The sequence below is a fragment of the Balaenoptera musculus genome, chromosome 12, assembly GCF_009873245.2.
Source record: "Balaenoptera musculus isolate JJ_BM4_2016_0621 chromosome 12, mBalMus1.pri.v3, whole genome shotgun sequence".
NCBI classification, from domain to species: domain Eukaryota; kingdom Metazoa; phylum Chordata; class Mammalia; order Artiodactyla; family Balaenopteridae; genus Balaenoptera; species Balaenoptera musculus.
Window position 1 is genome coordinate 1117431 of NC_045796.1, and position 15108 is coordinate 1132538.

The following is a 15108-nucleotide window of genomic DNA, read 5'->3' on the forward strand; positions in this document are numbered from 1 at the left end:
TTCCCAAAGTAAAGAGAATCAAAATAAGACCTTATCAAGCCTCTATATTCAACTGTCAATTTACAGGAAGGAAAGAGGCCAGGGAGTCTGTTAAGGCTACCAGAGTATACAATCACCAAAAGTCAGGCTGTGAAAAATGCTTAAAGACAAACAATCCAGTTTCTTCAACCAGGTGAAAAAATGAAAAAGGTGGATATGGGGCCTATAGAAATAAAAGAGATTTAAGAGATGTATCAGCTGATCACACTAAGTGAATCTTGTTCAGATCCTAATTTAATCAGTATTTTAAAAAGTGACACAAGGCCTGAAAATTTGAACACTGACAGAATATTTGAAAATAACGATTGCTAATTTTTAAGGTATGATGATATTTTCGTTAATTTTTTAAATAGACCTTGTATTTTAGGAATACATACTATACTATTTACAGATGAAATTCTATGATGAGATTTCCTGCAAGATAATGTGGATGGAGTCAGGTTGGCGGAGTAGGTAGTAGACGAAACATAGTTAATATGCCATGATTAGAAATAAGCCTTTTTCTTGAGATCACACTCTGTACAGTATCTCGTTTCACTTCCCAAATATTGTAAATGATGGAAAACTATAAATGATACCTTCAGAAGTCACTATACATAAAATTATAAAAATTACCTCACCTGGAAGGTAGTGTAACCAAATCTGAAAACTTTTTTCTGGGATTTTGATAAAGATGGGTGCACATAATAGGAGGGGTGGACCTCACTGACGCCCTCGGGATGCAGTGCAGGACCTAGAAATGCCTCATCTGATGGAGAGCTAGTGTAGACCGGCTCCAGTATAGCCCCACATGAGCCACAACAGCATCAGACTCATCAACCGGTTAATCAACTACTTGCTAAAACATAACTCAACACTTTTTTTTAATGGTGAAAAAATTTATATTTAGAACTAGCCAGCCCAGCTCTGTTCAGGTGATCCGACTTTTGTTGGCGGCCTGAAAGCATTGTCGTCAGGGGCTCGTCGCACACACGGCTTCTTCTCCTCGTCAGGCCTGCTCGGCTGTTGACCTCGGCCGCACAAATGCCGTAGACCTTTCCACATCCTGCTTGTCCTGCCTGCTGGCTCTGACCTCTACAGTCAAGGGTGACCTTGAGGAAGGCATAGTGGTCAAGCTCGTTTCTCCAAGCTTGTCCTTGGGGGCCTCTTCCAAGGGCATTTGGACCACTTTCAGGGCTATAGTGTCTTGGGCCACTGGAAGGTGCGTGACAAGTGAATCTTTTTTTAAAAACAAAAATATTTATTTATTTATTTATTTTTGGCTGCGTTGGGTCTTTGTTGCTGCACGCGGGTTTTCTCTAGTTGCAGCGAGCGGGGGCTACTCTTTGTTGCGGTGCGTGGGCTTCTCATTGTGGTGGCTTCTCTTGTTGTGGAGCACGGGCTCTAGGCAGGCGGGCTTCAATAGTTGTGGCATGCAGGCTCAGTAGTTGTGGCATACGGGCTTAGTTGCTCCGTGGCATGTGGGATCTTCCCGGACCAGGGCTCGGACACTTGTCCCCTGCATTGGCAGGTGGATTCTCAACCACTGCGCCACCAAGGAAGTCCACAAGTGAATCTTTTCTCTGTGGCTGTGATGTCTTTCCACACTGCTTTCTTGGCTTTCAAGCCTTTGCTTTGGCTTCGGCTTTGTGGAGGGCAGGGGCCGAGAGAAGTAAAGAAAGTGGGGGTGCAGGACTCAGAAATCCGTAACTTCTGACCTCACGACCCAAAGTGAGTGCCTCATGTCACATGTGCATCAGTGGTGGCTTTGAAGAACTCAGTACTCTTAAGAGAAGAAAAAATGACCCAGGCTTTTAACAACCAACATTCACCATGTCCTTAATCGAATCAAATGGATAAACAGTTTTTAAAAATCACTAGTTAGGCACAGAATCAGGAAAATGTGGACTATAAAGAGGATAGAAAAAAAGTAAATAGAAACATACCCCCAAGTGACACATATGTTAGATTGACGGAAAGAAACTTTAAAAGAGCTACTACAAACATACTCATAGATTTAAAGTAAAGATGTACATATTGAGTAAACAGAAGGGACCTGAGTAGAGAAATGGAAACAATGATAAAGAGTCAAATGGAAACTCTAGAGCTAAAAAAGTACAGTATCTGAAATTAGTAGAGAGCTTAAGAGAAGATTGAACCTGTAGAATAAAAGATCAGTAAAACTTACAGACATGTCAACAGAAACTCAAAATTGAAGCTGCACAGCCGCTAAAACTCCAATGGAAGCCCCTGTTTTCCTGATGGAGGACCCACAAATGGAGCCTGTGGGGCTGTGGATAGGAATCCAGGAGAGGAGACACTTGTGAAAGGGGCCGTTTATTCTCTGTGTGGTCCATGCCAGTCTCAGCCTGACCTCCGAAGCATGTTTGTATGGGGCGGACCCAGTTCAGCACAGCAAAGGTTTAGAGAATTAAATTTGATTTAAAAAAGTGCTCATGATAGGTGAGAAAGAACTTACAGTCTGAATTTAACCAGGTGGTCAACCTGCTAGAACAAAACCCACAAGAGTCTCCAGAAGATTAAGGTATAACCAAGAGACTATGCCAAAAAATGTGACAAGAGACAATGTCCAGCATACAATCAAAATTTACTGAATATACAAAGAACAAGAAATGTGACCCAGTCTCAAGAGAAAACACAATTAAAAGAAGCCAACCCTGAGATGACTCAGATGTTGGAATTAGGAAAGATGGCAAACCAGCTGTTATAACTGTGCTCTTTGAATTAAAAGAAAAAATAAAACACTTGAAATGAATGGAAATATAGGAATTATTAGTTGATAAGCAGAAATAACTTTTAAAATATGTATCAGACAGAAATTTTAGAACTGAAAATACAATCTGAAAAAACAATTACCAAATGATCTCACTAGCAGAATGGAGGTGACAGAAGAAAGAGTGAGCTTGAATAGAGATAACTGAAATGGACCAATCTGAAGAAAGAGAAAGAAGAGATTTTAAAAAAAATGAACAGAGCCTGGGACCTGTGGACCAATATCGGATAGTCTAACAGATGGTAATTAGAATCCCAGAAGAAGAGGATAAAGAGGTTGGGAGGTGTACTAACCTCCTAGGGCTTCTGCAATGAAATACCACCGAGTGGGTGCCTTAAAAAACAGAAATTTATTTTATCCCACTTCTCGAGTCTGGAAGGTGTTGGAATAGAGGGAATAAAATTGTCATTTTTGCACATGGCATAATCATGTGCACATAAAACTCAAAATAGTCTATAATCTATAAATACACTACTAGAATTAATAAGTGAACTTACTAAAACATTGGATATAAACATAATTTTTCAAAAATAAATTGTATTTCTATATACAAATAAATTTTAAAAATGGGTATTTAAAAGTGATACCTTTTATAAATAAATAAATGAGGGAGAAAGGACAAATCATTTTTACAGAAGAATTTCAAATGCTACCAGCAGATACCTCCCCCTTTCCAGGAATTACTAAAATGACAAACTTTGGTTTTGTTGGATCAATTGCTTCAATTAATAGAATGTGTGTGTAAACATATATTCATATAAATGTTCTATTATTTGCTCTAAAAGGATACCTAGTCTTCTGTTTCTAAGAGGGCTGTGCTTGGCACTATTCTTATTTGATAAATCAGCACATTTCTGATTGTAAAGGTGTTTTGATTACTAGGCATTGGAAGTTGTAAGAAGAAAAAATGAAATAAACCAACCATCTCTTATTTATGAAAATTCAATCATTGTTTTTTTCTATATGACTTTTGAAACATAATACCATTATTTTACATTAAAAATGAGAGATATAATGCATTGGTTAAAAATACATAGAAAAGTAGATACATAAATACGCACACACACACACACAACTGGTGTTGATATCTCTATGATTCATCAGAAAATTAAGTCATCCTCAATGTGACTTAATAAGGGTTTTAGCACGTGTAGGCATCCTGTCTTTGCTTTGATTTTTACCTGAGAACATGCCTTTTCCATTTCTGGCATCACTGCTAAATATACTGTTCCTGTTGAACAAATAAGCAGATAGTGAGTGATACAGGGTCCAATAGCTCTTATCTGTTTCCATTAGGAAACATGTTTAAATAAGACTCAGATTTTAATCTAATCTCTTTTCCTTGATGTTCCTGCTCTACTCTGAGGCAAAATGTGGTAGAAACTATTTATAATAAAGCTGAATAATTTGAAAGCTTGATCTTTAAGCACGGAAAGTGAAATTAGCAATGGCCTGAGACGACTTGGGTCTTTGATGTTGATGTTCTGGAATTCAGTTTGTTGATTTGTCAAATGTTTCAAATAGAATAGAATAGAATAGAATAAAATATTGAGACCCTTGTTTCAGATTTGAAGATGAGATCAAGAAAACCTGGGATAGAAGCAAACCTGGAGAGTCTGTTGTTCAGTGGCTCACCAGTGTCACAGATGGCCGATCCGGTGATCACATCCAGTGATTACAGGACACACTGACACCTGAACCCACCCCGGAACTTCCCACAGGGGCCTTGCTGGTACCTGGGAGTCTGAGTGCATGACAATAACTTCTAATGGGGACCATGAACATCCCAACCCTACATTCTTAAGTGAGGGACGCCAAGGAACTTGGCTGAGCTGACAGAACACATAAACAGCTGTAGACAAGCACAGAGAGTATTTGAGAATTTATTACGGCACGTAACCCACAGACCGCCCTGAGACCAGTGCTGTTACCATCCCTGGAGACAGCTGGCCGTTGAGGTCTAAGCACCAGTCACAGGACTGCAGGAGGGGGTCCATGGGGACTTCCTGTATGCACCTCCCATTCTTTCTGTAAACTAAAATTGTTCAAACTAGAAAGTTTCTTTTTTTCTTTTTTTTAAATTGATTTTGTTGGAGTATAGTTGCTTTACAATGTGGTGTTTGTTACTTTCTACTGTACAGCAAAATGAATCAGCTATACATATACATATATTCCCTCTTTTTAGGATTTCCTTCCCATTTAGGTCACCAAAGAGCCATGGATGGACCTAGAGTCTGTCATACAGAGTGAAGTAAGTCAGAAAGAGAAAAACAAATATCGTATATTAATGCATATATGTGGAATCTAGAAAAATGGTGCAGATGAATTGATTTGCAAAGCAGAAATAGAGACACAGACGTAGAGAAAGTTTATTTTAAAAAAAATAAGTTCTGGAATTTATTATCCAAGTTATTAAAAGCAACTCTTTAAAATACATCAGATGTCAAACCACAGCTTAGTGAGCAGAGAAGTAGAAGGAGGGTGAGGGCGTTGGTTAAGAACTAGTGCTCACTTTGTCTGAAACACGCTCTTGTGCACATTTCAGCCCAGATTTGTGTGACCAGTGTTCTTGTGGACGTTCTGCTGTTGGGTCGCCATTATCAAAACCGCTGTCAGCGTACAGAGAGTGTTCAAAAACAGTCTAAACCGAACTATTTTTATCCTGCTCTAAAGTTGCAGAAATAAGTCTCCCTCGTATTTATCCATGTCAATGAACTAGGCTGCAGAATGAAAAAAGGCAGTGTGTCTGTAATCTCTCCCAGGCAAATTGCAGAGGTTTAACAGAACGCCAATATTGAACTCATTAATCAAGTATGATTAAGAAATTCTTAGGTTCTCTTGATAAGACAATTTTATCCATTGCATTTTAACAGCCACTTACCATTACCCCCATGGCTGAATCTTAAACAGCATGAGGGCATTTCTCTTTCAAGTGCAATGCGCTACTTGACTGCTCCTAAGTCACCTTCATGTGGGATTGGGTATGTTTTATAAAATTAAGGTATTTGACTTCATCTACAGGATGTTTCATATTGTGAGACTGACTAAGCATGTTGCAAACATGTCATCAACCTTAATAGATCTTCTTTTTTCTTAATTTAATTTTTTTGAATTTTATTTATTTATTTTTTATACAACAGGTTCTTATTACTTGTCTATTTTACACATATTAGTGTGTATATGTCAATCCCAATATCCCAATTAATTTTTATTTTATATTGGGATACAGTTAATTTACAATGTTGTGTTGGTTTCAGGTGTACAGCAAAATTACATTTTCTATATTTAACTAATCATGTGTTTTTAGTCCTAAGAGTTATAATTTGTTTAGCATAAATATATAGGCAGAGCAAATATATAACTTTTAAAAATACAGTATTGCTCACTTCAAACTCCATGATAAAAATGAGAAAGATTATGTCTGCTTTATTCATGATTCTGCCCCAGGGCCTGACTCAGCAGAGACCCAGTAAGCATTTGTTGAATAGAGAATGAGTGACATATAAAAGCAGTCACCTGGGATGATGAAACTCCATAATAAGACACAGTGTGCACTCACTCCCTTGTTATTGTCCGACTTACAGGTACACTGTGTAAGGTAAGAACTATTCTTTTACTAGTAATGGAGCAAACTACAGCTATTATGAGGGCAAAAATGTGGGGGGGATTTATAGAGTCACATGGACCCAAAAACATTGAAAAGTGTCCATTTTAATCAGCTGTGTTATTTTAGGAATTTATCCATTTCATCTAAATATTCAAATTTATTAAACCATAAATTGTCTGTAACAGTGTTTTAGACATTTGTTGTTTTTCCTTCCTGGTAGAGGTAATTTTGTCCTTCTTTCTTTTTCTCTCATTCTGTGTTTCTGGGGCTTTACTTTTTTGTTGGTGCTGCTTAGTCTTTTCAGAGTAACAGTTTCTGATTTTGTAGCTACTCTCTTGTGTGTGTTTTCTTTTCCATTTCATACTATTTGCTCTGATTTAAAAAATCTTCTTTCTTTTGCTGTTTTTTTAAAGTTTAGTTTGTTCTCTTTTTCTATAAAATCCTTCAATTGTATAGTTAAATCATTGAGTTCTGTTGTTTTTCCTAAAATAAACTTTCAGACTATAAATTTACTTTCTAGCACAGCAGTAGCTACATCCCACAAATTTTCTTATACCAATTTCATTATCACCCAGTTTAAAATATTATGTTCTATTCTATTCTATTCCATTTTTATATTCTATCAATATAACTAACAGAATAATTAATAATATGGTCAATTTCACAGGTTCCAGGTAGACATGAATTTGGGGGGTGGGTGGTGCACTGCTCAACCCAGTACAGTCCCCAAGTATTTGAGGATTTTCCAGGTATCTTGGTTATTTATTTCTAGTTTAATTCCACTGTGGTCTGAGAGCATATTTTGTATGCTTTTTATTATTTTAAAATTGTTCAACTGTGGAGCAGAAAGCAGTGGCTCCTGGAGTGATGAGCCCCATCCCCCCCCACAGTGTAAGGCAGGCAGTGTCATCTGAGGGTGCCTCGGGTGCATGACAGACAGGATGCTGGGGTGGGTGACTACTGCCATTTACATGTTATGCACATTGGAATGAAGATTGTTAGTAAAACTCCTAAATGTGAATTTTTATCAAAACGAATGGATCAGTTCAAAGCTCTTAAGAAATAGCTGGGTGGTAATAAAATTGTTACTCAAGAAATAGCTGGTTCTGTCCATTTGGAGAATTATGCTCTGGAATGTTTTTGTGTGCAGACAATGAAGATAGCGCCAGTTGTTTTCACAAGATCAAGTCCATCTATCCTGCAAATCCTTAATAGCTGTCATGACAGTCTTTGGAGAACTCACTGAAGACGATGTGAAACATAGAAAATATACAAGGTGGGGTGACATATACCCATACTTTTTTAAAGCATGGGGAGATGACTCAAGGAAGACCTGTTAGAACTGGAAAGATACTGATGTTGAAGAAAATCAAGAAGGTAGAGCAGCCCTCTACCCACTTGACCCACTTGAATCAGAATCATCTTCATCTTCAACTGAGGACTCAGAGAACACGCCCCCAGGCAGCTGTTCTGGAACGGAGCCCTCTCTGTGCACACGCCCTGGCGGATACAGCAGCAGCAGTGCCTCACAGCACGGGTGAATCGGGTACTGTCCTACCTAGGCCACGGGTTCTTCTGGCCATTTATCCACAGTTTCCACGGGGAGGATGCTGTTCTAACACCAGAGGACGTGGCTCGAGCTCAGGTGCACTGCAGGCGTGCTGGCTGGCGGTGCACAGCAATGTGAACGTTCAGCCCTGCTGTGCAGAGCCTTCAGAGGCCCTCAAGTTACGGTCTGCAGGCAGAGAGTGAAGCCTTTGTACAGCAGAGCCGTGTAACTTTGGCCTGCGGAGCCAACGATCGCTTACTCGATCTTCAGCCGATCGGAGCACAGTTCTAAGGAAGACGTCATTTCTGCTGACTCCGACAATGAAATCTGCGTGCAGACTCTGTTGATGCAGCTTCGATCAGTTTCCACTGCCATTAGTGGACGCAATAATCTCTGGGGATGTAGGGCTGCTGTAAGCTGGGTCTTAAAACCGCCCGCTGCACCCTACTTCAAAAAATGAGAGCACATACAAATTACATGTTGGGAATAAGCTTTGCACCTTAATTTGCGTACATTAAGAGAAGTTTTTCAAATTTATAATGTTTGGATGAACATATTATTACTTTGCTATAAAATCCTAAATTTAATTTGTAATAAAGATTGTTGGACTATTCTAGCTCACCAGCCGTTGGACTATTCATATTACAGGGTGAATATGACATAGATTATGTCAAACTTCGATTTATATTCATGTAAAATATAATTGTATTAAAAGTTTAAACTTTCATGGAAGGAAATTTAACAAGACAAAGGGGTGGAATCACGTTTAGACTTAAGAATGGTGTTCATTCTCAGCTGCTTCTTTTATCCACTGAAGCTTGAGGTGAATTACTTCGTAGGCGGTTTGACTGCATGTACCAGAGGACATTTATAGTAATACCTGGAACCTTGGTCTTTTATGTTAGGTCCTCCTCTGACGCCATGTGGATTCCACAGAGCATGACTATGAATCGTGTAGATGATTATGAGTTTAGATTTTTAGCTGTTAATTTACATGTAAGGATGGGAATTACGGGCTTACTGTGTCACCTGCATTTGTGCAACGTAAAAATAAAAACAAGGATTCTTTTATATATATAAAAAAATTCAATCGTGTTTTATGAGCCAAAATGTGGTTTATTTTGGTGAATGTTCCAGGTGAGTTGAGAAGAATGTATCTACTGTTATTGTTGGATAGAATACTCTATAAATGCCAATTAGATCAAGTTGATTAATAGTTTTGGTCAGGTCAAACCTCTCCTTTATGATTTTCTGTCTTCTTGATCTATTAGTTACTGAAAGTGGAGAATTGAAGTCTCCAGTTATAATAGTGAGTGTCTCTATTTCTCCACGCAATTCTATCAGTTTTTGCTGCACATATTTTGCTGCTCTATTGTTATGTGCATACATTTTAAGCGTTGTTATGTCTTCTTGGAAATTAACTCTTTTACCATGATTTAATGTCCTTCTTTATCCTCAACAATTTTTCTTGTGAAGTTTTTTTTTTCTTTTAAATTTGTGTAGCTAATCCAGCTTTCTTTTGGATAGTGTTACCGTGGGTGTATCTTTCTCCATCCCTTTATTTTTAATCTGTGAAAGTTTATGTTTTTAAAGTGGATTTCTTGTAGACAACATAACAGTTGAGTCTTGTTTTATCATCCACTCTTGAATTCTCTGTATTTTAACTGGTATATTTAGATCATTCACATCTAAAGTGATAACTGATATAGTTGGATTAATATCTGCCATGTTTGTAACTATTTTCTATTCGTTGTGCTTGTTTTTTGTTTCTATTTTTTCTTCTACCTTTTCTGCCTTCTCTGGTTTTAATTGAGCACTTTATGATTTTATTTTATCTCCTCTCTTAGCATATTATTTATACTTTTTTAATAAACATTTTTAGTTGTTGTCTTAGAGTTTGCAATATGAATTTTCAGTGACTATAAGTCCATATTCAAATACCACTTTCCTACTTCACAAATAGTGTATGCACCTCATTATAAATTATTCCCAATATCTCCCTCCTGTCATTTATTCCCTTTATCCACATACCATTGATTCCCAATACATTGTTACTACTGTTACTTTAAACAAACTGCTTCTTTTAGATCAATTAAAATATGAAAAATAAAGGATTTCATTTTACCTTAATTTATTCTTCCTCCAATGCTCTTCCTTTTTCAGACAGATCCAAATTTCTGACCTGTATCAATTCCTTTCTCCCTTAAAGAATGTATGTAAATTGTACTTCAACATATTTTATTAAAAAAATCAAGTCCAGTTTCTGCGTATGGGTTCTATGGGGTGATGTTTAGGAGAGAGAGATTTAAACAACCACCATGGAGAGGACCATTGGGAATCTAAGGAAATGGGTAAACAATTAGTGTATTGAGTCCATGCTATTTCTTCAAGTAAAGATTGGTTCATACTGTGGAGTATTTCGTCGTGGCTCTGAAATATATCTGTGTTAAACAAATGCTTATAGGATGTTTGAAATTGTGGAACTCTTCTTGTTTTCATGTAAGGAAACTCCACCTTAGAAATGGTGTTGACATGAATGCAGAAACTATTTAAACTGTAAGAAATTCATGGGAGCACATAATATACTTTGTTCTGAGATTCTGATTCAGTCCACCTAATTTTAATTATTACCTTGCAATGAATAAATTAAAACCAGATGATTTAGTCATGTTTGTAAAATGCTCTTATTTTGAATGTTTTGATTAATCACTTGGTAATAACCCCCTCCCCCTTTTAAAGTTTAAATGTCAAACATGGATGTCAAATGAGTAATGTAAAAGGTCTGACATATACAATAGCCATGTGTAATATTCGGAAACATCTTATTAGACTTTCCTCAGTGGGCTCCTGCCCTGAGAGGCTCGGGATGGTTTCAATTATCTGTTGAAGAGCCCAAGTCTATAGAATATTAAACTGTGATGAAATGGAAAGAATATTTTCAGGCAGCTACAGGCACAACCCTGCCTGTCAGGAAGAAAGTCTGGGAATGAGTCATCTGGAAGGGGAGGTGTGATCACATTTCCTCAGTGAGGAGGCCATGTCTGCAAGGCTGATTGCACAACTGGGACGGCTCTCTCACCCCCGGCCTGAGAGGCCCTGGATCACATGCTGGGTCAAGACCACTGGGCAGGGAAGCGCCACAGATGTCCTGGCAGGACGGACAGATCTCCCCAGCCACGTGGAGCCCGCACCTCCTGGGGAATCCCTGGTGTGGCTATTTTTGCTTCTGAGAAGGCTGTCTACATCGGAAAGGGTCGTGTATACACTCCAGCCGGGGGGCTGCAACCAGCCCTACTCCTGGCAGACGACGCCTTCGAGCATCAGGTGATCTCTGGAGACTGAGGATAGCGCCACTTTAATTCAGGCATCTGGGGGTAAATGGCTTAAATAAGGTAGTGAAAGGTTGTGAAAGGTCAAGGAGCCGTAATCAAGATGACACCATGAATTCATGCTTTCAATCTCCACCCACAGCCCGAACAGCAAGGATTGAGAAAAAATACATAATGAAACCGAGTGGAACAAAGGAAGCAGTCAGAGTCAGGCTCTTTTTCTTAATCAATATATTTTTTATTGAAGTATAGTTGATTTACAATGTTGTGCTAATTTCTGCTGTACAGCAAAGTGATTCAGTTATTCTTTTTTTAAACATTCTTTTTCATTATGGTTTATCATAGGATATTGAATATAGTTCCCTGTACTCTATAGAAGGACCTTGTTTTTTATCCATTCCATATATAGAAGCTTACATCTGCTGACCCCAACCTCCCACTCCATCCCTCCCCAGGCCCCTCCCTCTTGGCAAACACTAGTCTGTTCTCTAGGTGATTTTGTTTCTGCTTCGTAGATAATTTCATTTGTGTCATACTTTAAATTCCACATATAAGTGATATCATATGGTATCAGAGCCAGGCTTAGAGCTTTTAAAATCAGACCTGGTCCCAGGAGAGGTCCCACTGCTGGTGAGAGGGTGACGCAGGACATGGGGACCCGGGACCCCCAGTATCAGGCCGCCCACAGGACCAGTGGGAAGGCGAGGGGTGAGTGAGGGGCACAGGTCACAGGTTTCCTACTGATGGGACATCTTCCTTACTTCTGCATGTTCTTCCACCACCTCGTCTAAACATTTGCCCCCAAAGTCCAAATACTCTCAGCCCCATTCTTGCTGCACTCAGTCTTCAGCGGTGACCCCAACACATGACACGGCTTAGAATTCCCAGGACACCGTTCCTGGCAGTGAGTGCGAGAAGGGCCCTCTCCCCAGTCTCTGGGACCAGGCAGATGTACCCCAGAGGAATTAGCTGTGAACTGAGTTTCCAGGGATAAGAAAGTGGTAATAGGTGAATAAGACTGGGGGACAGGACAGGAACTCTGGAGAGAAGAGATAGCACATGGAAGACACACAGAGAGAGAGATCCTGGTGGATGTGCCCCCCCGAGTGGTACCACTGAAGCACTGAAGACAAAGGTGGACGTGCTGGATGGTGGCAGATCCGTAAATGCTTCCTAAGAAAGCCGGGGTTCACCTGCCGGCCAGCGAACAGCCATTCCAGGTGTAAAGAATCAGAAGACAGCAGATCTACTTTGAATGAGATCTGTTTTAGATTGATAAGTAAATTCTGGTTCTAGTGTGGGTGGGGCAGACTTGAAAATGTGAGATCATGAAAAGTCAGGATTATGATACCATCACCAGATCCTGACCCCCGCTCTTTACCTGTGGATGCCCTTATTACTCACACTCACCTGTAGTTGCTCTCCATGACTCATGGTCACCTGGCACCTGGGACGCTGACCAAGGCTCTCCTTGAAGTGCTAGTTTGTGACATGTGGTTCACACACAAGGTTGCAATTCCTTTAGTTCAAGAGTCTGAGCTTTGTGGGGTGACAGATCTGCCCTTGACAATGGTTTTATATCTGCCCAGCTGCGTGGTCTCGGTCATTGGGCTAATGTCTTGAAACTTCAGTTTTCTTATCTATAAAATTTGAATAATAACACTCAGTCCTTAGATTGCTGTGAGGGTTCGGTGTACAGTCCGTGGAAAGCGTTAACAGCGTTGAGGCGTTATCTGCGTGAGGGACGAGGGACCCTCTTGGGGGAGCTCGGAAGACGAGGTCACAGGTCGTCGGGGTCAGAGGCTCTTTGGGGTCCAAGCTGCCCCCTGAGAGACTCCTGCTGCCGAACCTGTCCCAGAAGATGCGAGGGGGCTTTGGGGGTGATGGAAACAGTGTCGTCTTTCTGAGGTGAATCCCAGGCACCAGGAAACTCTGGTTAAGGACATTTAGTTTGTGCCTGGAAACATGGGGCTCAGAAGAGAGTCTGGGTCTGGACCTGTGAATCTGGAAGAACATAAGTGAGGCTGAGGTCATGGGAACCCACCGGGTTTTGTAGGAGGAACAGGGAGTGGGGAGAGGAAGGGGCTGAGGATAGACCCCGGGGACCCGCGTGCATGGCCTCTGGGGGCTGGACAGCAACCGGGGGTGGGGGGAACATGGGCCCCCAGGGTAAGGACGCCCCCAGGGGCTGTCTTGTCAGCGCACAGCCCTCAGACCCGGGTCCACCGCCCGCCTTGGGTACCCGCTCCTCGGAATTCAATGGGATACAGCCGATTGTGGTGAATTAGCTGTTCGTGTGATTGTTTTGGAACTCAGCAGAGTCTATTAGGCCAGTAGTTAGAGGCACATCCTCATTTGGCCTGCAAAATCCAAACCCATCACACCACTGGCCGTTCAGTTGTACTTGTTTTTGTTTGTTTGTTTGTTTGGATTTTTAGAATTTTATTTGTTTTTTATACAGCAGGTTCTTATTAGTTATCCATTTTATACATATTAGTGTACATATGCCAATCCCAATCTCCCAGTTCAGTTGTATGTGTTTTCTACTTTAGGTATTGGAGGAAATAGCTGTGATCGTGTGAATTAAGTGCCCCAGCTTCCACTTTGATAAAATGAGCAGCATTGTCTTTCTGTCGTATTGTCACTTAATCCGTGTGTTTTGCTCTTCTCTTGCCCATTTTCTTTTCTTTTTTCTATCACAGCCCAGTAATGTGAGAATCGTGAGAAGAAGCTGTACGTCACCCAGCTTTTGCACGGTTTGAATCAAATAAACAGTGCTGTCCAGAGGGGGAAACTAACACCTTGAAAACTGAAGGATCTCATCCAGCTTCTAGAAAAGGCGAGTCACCTCTGGGGCTGTCAAGGTGAAGAGCCGCAGTGAAGCTGCTGGGAGAAAACAGAAGTCCGTCCGTTCTGGTCCCATAAAGACGGTGCTCTCTGTGAGAATTCCTATTACCGAAGTCCACGTGTCCACGTGCACTGCCCACATCGGGGTCATGAGGTGGTTCCCTCCAAGCTGGAGCACGGGAGGCAGGCCTTTATCTGCCACTTGATGTCACCCGGATGTCCCTCAGCACCGGAGGCGGGGCGGGAGCTGGGGGTGTGTCCAGTCACAGATCACACACGGCCGTGTGATGATGCAGGTGCGTGTGTGCAGACACGTGCGTATGAACATACAGACACACACGTGTACCCATGCACCACGCTGGCATCACAAAGCCTGGTGTCAAAACGCTAGCCCTGACTCACAGAACTATTACCTCATCTTTCTGCATCTCATTCTCCTAAATTTTACAATAATTGTAAACTGGTCTCTAAAGCTTTTCCTAGCCCTACCTGGAAATGACACACAGCTCACGGCTCCCACCCCGGCCCCCACTGTCGGGCCCTCGTCCCCACCCTCACCCCCAGGAGGGCGGCCCCAGCCCCGCGTGGCCTGCTCGGCATCGCCTGTCTCCGTGGCTTTGCTCACGGGGTGCACAGCGGGCTCAACCTTCCCTCAGGGCCTGGCCCCTCTTCGCCCCCCTAGGAATCGTGCTCCCGCAAGTGCTGGGTGCTGGCCTGACACGTGGTGTTTGTGGTGACCTGGAGGCTGAGACACCCAATTTCTGTTTCCTTCAGGGCCGAACTGCTTGATTTGGGAGACAGTCCGCAGAAACTGGCTGGGGTGCACACAGGTGTACTCGCCAATTACAAAGGTTAGAAAGGATGTGTGTGGGGTGGTCTATACTTCGTTTTCCCATTTTATGTACAATACACCTATTATTTACTTACGATAGACTTACTATTGGTACACTTAACTGTGCTCATT

General features: G+C 41.1%; 1 pseudogene; it reads left to right on the plus strand.

Moving 5' to 3' along the window:
• LOC118905430 overlaps positions 1 to 15108 on the plus strand; it is a 90561-nt pseudogene that overhangs the window by 48889 nt on the left and 26564 nt on the right.